Source organism: Lampetra fluviatilis, chromosome 66 (assembly GCF_964198595.1).
Source record: "Lampetra fluviatilis chromosome 66, kcLamFluv1.1, whole genome shotgun sequence".
Lineage (NCBI taxonomy): Eukaryota > Metazoa > Chordata > Hyperoartia > Petromyzontiformes > Petromyzontidae > Lampetra > Lampetra fluviatilis.
Genome location: NC_136340.1, coordinates 4,616,756 through 4,625,662, shown reverse-complemented (window position 1 = coordinate 4,625,662; position 8,907 = coordinate 4,616,756).

Genomic DNA, 8,907 nt, shown 5'->3' with positions numbered 1-8,907 from the left:
AGGTGATGGTTTTGGTGGTGGTGGTGGTTGTGGTGATTTTGGTGGTGGTTGTGGTGGAGGTGATGGTTTTGGTGGTGGTGATGGTGATTGTGGTGGAGGTGATGGTTTTGGTGGTGGTGATGATGGTTGTTGTGGTGGTGATGGTTGTTGTGGTGGTGGTGATGGTGGTTATAACGGAGGTGGTGGTGGAGGTGGAGTGGTAAACATCGCCACTGGGGAGACAAAGGCGGCCGGGCGTGGTGCTGACCACCCACCCCCTCGTGTGCCACAGCGCCGGTAGCCTTCATAGGCGCTGCTACTCGCTTACAGCACTTGCCCCTACAGCCTGTTAGAGGCTACACGGGGGACCTTTGTGTATAGGTGCTGCTCGCTACTCACAGCACTTGCCCCTACAGCCTGTTAGAGGCTACACGGGGGATCTTTGTCTCTCCTTTTTGTGTGTGTGTGTGCAAAATTGTGGATGTTTCGGTGAAGTCACGTAGAAGGGAAATAATAAAATAAAAAAAATAAAAAAAATAAAAAAAACATTCTCACGACGTTTCGCTCGCAACACGAGCAAATCATCATGAGATGTGAAAACCACGGCAGAAATTTTTTTTTTTAAACCACAAGATTTTTTTTTTAACCACAACAAGATTTTTTTTTTAACCACAACAAGATTTTTTTTTTCAAAAACCACAACAAGAAAATGTTTTCAAAAATGTTCTTGTTGTGGTTTCCACGACCTGATGATGATTTGCTTGTGTTGCAGTCGAAACGTCGTGAGAATTTTATTGTTTTATATTTTTTATTAGTTTTTATTATTTCCCTTCAACGCGACTTTACCGAAAGAAACAAGACTATGAATCCCTGCAGTCACGAAAGCTTTAAATCAAAGTTGTGGATGTGTGTACAAATTCATGTATATGCACGTGTGCCATTGTGTGTGTGTGTATATGTGTGTATGATTATGCGTGTATGATTGTGTGTGTGTGATTGTGTGTGTGTGTATATGTGTGTGTGTATGTGTGTGTGATTGTGTGTGTCTGTGTGTGTGATTGTGTGTATGTTTGTAGAATTGTGTCCGTGTTGTGAAGTTCACGTTGCCAAAATTAAGAAAACAATGTCCATGAGTTCATTTCCTCGTCAAAGAATGGCCTTTCTATGGTTACACAATAGGCGCCGAGAGGTGGGGGGAGAGGTGGGGGGGGTGGTGAGGTGGGGGGGGGGGTGAGGTGGGGGGGGGTGAGGTGGGGGGGGGGTGAGGTGGGGGGGGAGATTATTGGTGGGGGGATCGAGGTGGGGGCCGCGTGGGAGCCGGGTTCAGGATGCGAACTGCATCAGTCACAATCGCAGACCACGTGTCCTCGTGCCGATTGTTGCTGTTTCTCAACTCGACGTACGCGTCGTGCAGTTCGCAAGGCGATGTTCGTCTTAAGTGCCGGGCGCGGGGGTTTGTTTCGAAACGAGCGAACAGAAAGAGAGAGAGAGAACAAGTGTAACCCGTAAAAACAAAGTTTTTCACTCTAAATCCTTTATATGCGTGGCGGCTAGAGTCCTCTCGTCCTCTGGCTTGAGATGGCTGCCACCTTTGGGTCAGATGATTGTCTGCCAGTATGAAGCAATTGGTAATTAAATATTTAATTTGTTTTCCCTAAAAAGTGTAAAATTTTTGGAATTTTTTTTCACGAAAATTAATTGTCACGCACAACGAGTCTGTGTGGAAAATGTCAGCTCGATTGGATCACGGGAAGTGGGTTAAAAAACGAGCGAAAGATTTGCACGGTCGTAAGCAAGCAAGCAAGCACGCAAGCAAGCACGCAAGCAAGCAAGCACGCAAGCAAGCAAGCACGCAAGCAAGCAAGCGAGCGAGCGAACTTAATATAAAGGATTTAAAAAAAACGAAATGTTCACAACTTATGATGGGAGCCTCGTCGTTTTTAATGGGGGGACATAACGGCGGATTAAAAACACTGGTCAACACACTTTTTCTGGTATGAGGTATTTCAACGGTTTTAAGGTAAAGCCACGTAGAATGGAAATAATAAAATAATAAACAGACTCTGTCTTCTCGACAGACCTGTTCTTCGCCTGAGGACGGCTGCTTGCGTTGTGGCCGAAACGTCGTGAGAATTATTTTATTATGTTTTATTTTTATTATTTTATTATTTCCATTCTACGTGACTTTACCGAAAGAACCAAGAAGATGAATCCCTGCAGTCACGAAAGCTTTAAATCGAAATTTAAGGTTTTAAGGTAATTTTGGGGTTCCGATTCCAAATCTGGCATCAGTTTTTGTCCATCACATCGGGTTTTTGAAATATCAAATGTTGCATTTTCAATAAAAACTGCGGAAGAAAAATATTAAATAAATGTGGATATCTACATAAAATGATATTATAAACACACTATCCTAAAACACAGCACCATATTTTAACACTAAAGCAGTCACTGACTCGCAACAACTTGCAATCATAAGTGACGGAGTTAATTTCGGGTAAAATCAATGAAAATGGGGTATGCCGATAGCATAAACATGAGATGTGATAGAGCAAATATGAGATCAGTTTTGGAATCGGCACCCTGAAATTAGTCTAGAACAGCTGCAAAAGTCCAGACCAGTGTAATGTTAAGAACGCACTTTCTCATACAAGTCGCAGGATCTCCCGTTTGTTCACCAGCGTTGTCCCCAATTCTCACGACGTTTCGGCCACAACGCAAGCAGCCGTCCTCAGGTGAAAAACAGGTCTGTCACCTGAGGACGGCTGCTTGCATTGTGGGCGAAACGTCGTGAGCATTGTATTTAATTATGTTTTATTTTTATTATTTTAGTATTTCCCTTCTACGTGATGACTTTACCGAAAGAACCAAGAAGATGAATCCCTGCTGCAGTCACGAAAACTTTAAATCGAAATTTGAGCAGATTGATTTGAAGCTTATTGTGACTGCTGGAATCTTCCACACTCCTCGGTTCTTTCGGTAAAGTCACCGAGGCAGACAGAATAATCGATCACGACGTTTTGATCGCAACGGAAGCCACTGTGGGTTTCACGAGCTGATGACGATTGCTTGTGTTGCGATCGAAACGTCGTGCGGATTTTTATTGTTTTATATTTTTATAATTTAATTGTTTCTCTTCTACGTGACTTTACCTAAAGAAGCAATACTATTTTTTATTTTTTATACAAATGAGTTCTACCGATGCTGACAGACACAGAGACACCATCGCCTTTTCACCACTTCCCCCCACACTTCCACCCAAACACCCACACACACACCCACCACCCACCCACACACCCACACACCCACCACCCACCCACACACCCACCCACCCACACACCCACCCACACTTACACCCACCCACCCACCCACACATCACCAACCCATACACCCACACACCCACACACCCACACACCCACCCACACACCCACACACCCACCCACACACCCACCCACAGATCCACCCAAACATCCACCCACCCACACATCCACCCACCCACCCCCCACACTACCACCACCCACACACCCACCCACACATCCACCCACCCACACATCCACCCACCCACCACCCACACATCCACCACCCACAACCCCACACACCCACCCACACACACACCCACACACCCACCCACAACCCCACACACCCACCCACCCACATACACACCCACCCACCCACACACACACCCACACACCCACCCACAACCCCACACACCCACCCACCCACACACACACCCACCCACACACCCACACACCCACACACACACACCCACACACCCACCCACACACACACCCACACACCCACCCACACACCCACCCACACTTCCACCCACCCACACATCTACCACCCACACATCCACCCACCCACACATCCACCCACCCACCACCCACACATCCACCACCCATAACCCCACACACCCACCAACCCACACACACACCCACACACCCACCCACACACCCACCCACACATCCACCCACCCACACATCTACCACTCACACATCTACCACCCACACATCCACCCACACATTTACCCACCCACCACCCACACAACCACCACCCACACATCCACCCATCCACACATCCACCCATCCACCACCCACACATTCACCCACCCACACAGCCACAACCCACACACCCACCCACACACCCACCCACACACCCACACACCCACCCACAAACACACACTCACCCACCCACCCACACAACCACCCACACATCCACCACCTACACATTCACCCACCCACCCACACATCCACCACCCACACTACCACCACTCACACACCCACCCACAGACCCACCCACACATCCACCCACCCACACACCCACCCACCCACACACCCACCCACACACCTACCCACACACCCACCCACCCACACACCCACACATCCACACACCCACAAATCCCCCCCCCACTACCCCACTCCCCCCCCTCCTCCCCCTCACCCTCACCTCCTCCCCCTCACCCCCCCCCCCCTCCTCCCCCTCACCCTCACCTCCCCCCCCTCACCCCCCCTCCCCCCCACTGTGCCAAGTCCCCACTGAGAATGCCGACAAGGGAGAGAAGGAGGCTTAGGCTTATCGATTAGGGGGTAATTAGTGAGTGGCGGGTGAAGAGTGACGGGGGAGGGAGGTGGGGGGAGGGGGGGTGTGAGACTAACCGAGGGTGGGGGGAGAGGGGGGGACACAGAGCCCCCCCCTCCCCCTCCCCCCTTCCCCCCCCTCCCCCCTCCCCTCACCTATAATTGGCCTACGTCGCCACATTCCCATGAAGGACCAATCACGTGACCCCCCGCCGCGACCCTTGACGTCACTGCCTCCATTGTGACGTCACAGCGTGGGACACTCACGGGCGAGGAGTGGGAGCGTGAGTTGACTTCATCATCTCTCTGCCCCCCCACACTTCCACCCACACACACACACCCACACATCCACCACCCACACACCCACACACCCACCACCCACACATTCACCCACACACCCACCACCCACACACCCACCACCTACACATCCACCCACACACCCACACACCCACCACCCACACATCCACCCACACACCCACCACCCACACACCCACCACCTACACATCCACCCACACACCCACACACCCACCACCCACACACCCACCCACACACCACCCACACACCCACCACCTACACATCCACCCACACACCCACCACCTACACATCCACCCACACACCCACCACCCACACACCCACCACCCACACACCCACCACTCACACATCCACCCACACACCCACACACCCACCACCCACACACCCACCACCCACACACCCACCACCCACACATCCACCCACACACCCACACACCCACCACCCACACACCCACCCACACACCACCCACACACCCACCACCTACACATCCACCCACACACCCACCACCTACACATCCACCCACACACCCACCACCCACACACCCACCACCCACACACCCACCACTCACACATCCACCACCCACACACCCACACACCCACCACCCACACATCCACCCACACACCCACCACCCACACACCCACCACCCACACACCCACCACCCACACATCCACCCACACACCCACCACCCACACACCCACCACTCACACATCCACCCACACACCCACCACCCACACATCCACCACCCACACACCCACCCACACATCCACCACCCACACACCCACCCACACATCCACCACCCACACACCCACCCACACATCCACCACCCACACACCCACCCACACACCCACCACCCACACACCCACCCACACATCCACCACCCACACACCCACACACCCACCACTCACACATCCACCCACACACCCACCACCCACACACCCACCACCCACACATCCACCCACACACCCACCACCTACACATCCACCCACACACCCACCACCCACACACCCACCACCCACACACCCACCCACACATCCACCACCCACACACCCACACACCCACCACTCACACATCCACCCACACACCCACCACCCACACACCCACCACTCACACATCCACCCACACACCCACCACCCACACACCCACCACCTACACATCCACCCACACACCCACCACCCACACACCCACCACCCACACATCCACCCACACATCCACCACCCACACACCCACCACCTACACATCCACCCACACACCCACCACGCACACACCCACCACCCACACACCCACCCACACATCCACCACCCACACACCCACACACCCACCACTCACACATCCACCCACACACCCACCACCCACACACCCACCACCTACACATCCACCCACACACCCACCACCCACACACCCACCACCTACACATCCACCCACACACCCACCACCCACACACTCACCACCCACACATCCACCCACACACCCACCACCCACACACCCAAGACCTACACATCCACCCACCCACCCACACATTCACCCACACATCCACCCACCCACACTTCCATCCACCCACACATCCACCCACCCACACACCCACCCACCCACACATTCACCCACACATCCACCCATCCACACTTCCACCCACCTACACATCCACCCACACACACATTCACCCACCCACACATCCACCACCCACCCACACACCCACACACCCACACACCCATACACCCACACACCCATCCACACACCCACACACCCACACACCCACACACCCATACACCCACACACCCATCCACACACCCACACACCCACACACCCACACACCCATACACCCACACACCCATCCACCCACCCACACACCCACACACCCATACACCCACACATCCACCACCCACCCACACACCCACACACCTACACACCCACCACCCACACACCCACACACCCACACATCCACCACCCACACACCCACACACCCACACACCCACACACCCACACACCCATACACCCACACACCCACACACCCATACACCCATACATCCACCACCCACCCACACACCCACACACCCACACACCCATACACCCACACATCCACCACCCACCCACCCACACACCCACACACCCACACACCCACACACCCATACACCCACACATCCACCACCCACCCACACACCCACCACCCACACATCCACTACCCACACATCCACCCATCAAATGGTGAACGAAACGATACTGCCAAAAATAACAAAAAAAACCCTGATGAATGAGGTTGTTTCTGATCGTGCTGGGTATTGTTGTGGTTGTTGTGGTTGTTGTTGTGGTTGTTGTGGTTGTTGTTGTTATTTGATTGTTCTAATTATCGGCGGTGACGTCAGTGTAATGTTGTTGTTGTTGTTGTGGGTGTTGCTGAGCAAAATGATACTGCCAAAGACATGAATCTGGCTGATGATGATGAGGCTACTGCTGTTTGTTCGAATTCACATCACTCACTCAGCTCTCTATCCCTTCTAGAGCATCACTAGAATTCACATCACTCACTCAGCTCTCTATCCCTTCTAGAGCATCACTAGAATTCACATCACTCACTCAGCTCTCTATCCCTTCTAGAGCATCACTAGAATTCACATCACTCACTCAGCTCTCTATCCCTTCTAGAGCATCACTAGAATTCACATCAGAGGATGTAAGATGATGAGGGAGAGATGGGGGAGACGAGAGAGGGGGTGGAGAGAGCGGAGGAGAGAGAAGGGAGAGAGAGAGTAGAGAGAGTGGGGGGTGGTTTTCCCCTTTGTTCACCTCATCACTCTGCCCCCCACTGTGTGTGTAGTGGGGGGGGGGGAGTGTTTGGTGGGGGGTGGGTGGGGGGCTGTTGCTCCCCCCCCCCTCCCCACCACCCGCTAGGCCGCGCAATTATTTATTTATTTGTGGAGCACCGCAAGGATGCAGCAGTCGATGTGAAACATCTCGCGGAGAGAGAAATTCTGAAGCCTTTTAATAGGCGCTCGCTGATTGCCCTTGCATTGTGTGTGGGTGGGTGTGTGTGTGGGTGGGTGTGTGGGTGGGTGTGGGTGGGTGTGTGTGGGTGGGTGTGTGTGTGTGGGTGTGTGGGTGGGTGTGTGGGTGTGTGGGTGTGTGTGTGTGTGGGTGGGTGTGTGGGTGGGTGTGTGGGTGGGTGGGTGGGTGTGTGGGTGTGTGTCTGTATGGGTGGGTGTGTGGGTGGGTGGGTGTGTGGGTGGGTGTGTGGGTGTGTGTGTGGGTGGGTGTGTGTGTGGGTGGGTGTTTGGGTGGGTGTGTTGGTGTGTGGGTGTGTGTGTGTGTGGGTGGGTGTGTGTGTGGGTGGGTGTGTGGGTGGGTGTGGGTGGGTGTGGATGGGTGTGTGTGGGTGGGTGTGTGTGTGTGGGTGTGTGGGTGGGTGTGTGTGTGTGTGTGTAGGTGTGTGTATGGGTGGGTGTGTGGGTGTGTGTGGGTGGGTGTGTGGGTGTGTGTCTGTATGGGTGGGTGTGTGGGTGGGTGGGTGTGTGGGTGGGTGTGTGGGTGTGTGTGTGGGTGGGTGTGTGTGTGGGTGGGTGTTTGGGTGGGTGTGTTGGTGTGTGGGTGTGTGTGTGTGTGGGTGGGTGTGTGTGTGTGTGGGTGGGTGTGTGGGTGGGTGTGGGTGGGTGTGGATGGGTGTGTGTGGGTGGGTGTGTGTGTGTGGGTGTGTGGGTGGGTGTGTGGGTGTGTGTGTGTACGTGTGTGTATGGGTGGGTGTGTGGGTGGGTGGGTGTGTGGGTGTGTGTGTGTATGGGTGGGTGTGTGGGTGGGTGGGTGTGTGGGTGGGTGTGTGGGTGTGTGTGTGTGGGTGGGTGTGTGTGTGGGTGGGTGTTTGGGTGGGTTTGTTGGTGTGTGGGTGTGGGTGTGTGTGTGTGTGTATGGGTGGGTGTGTGGGTGGGTGTGTGGGTGTGTGTGGGTGGGTGTGGGTGGGTGTGTGGGTGTGTGTGTGGGTGGGTGGGTGTGTGTGTGGGTGGGTGTGTGGGTGTGTGTGTGGGTGGGTAGGTGTGTGTGGGTGGGTGTGTGGGTG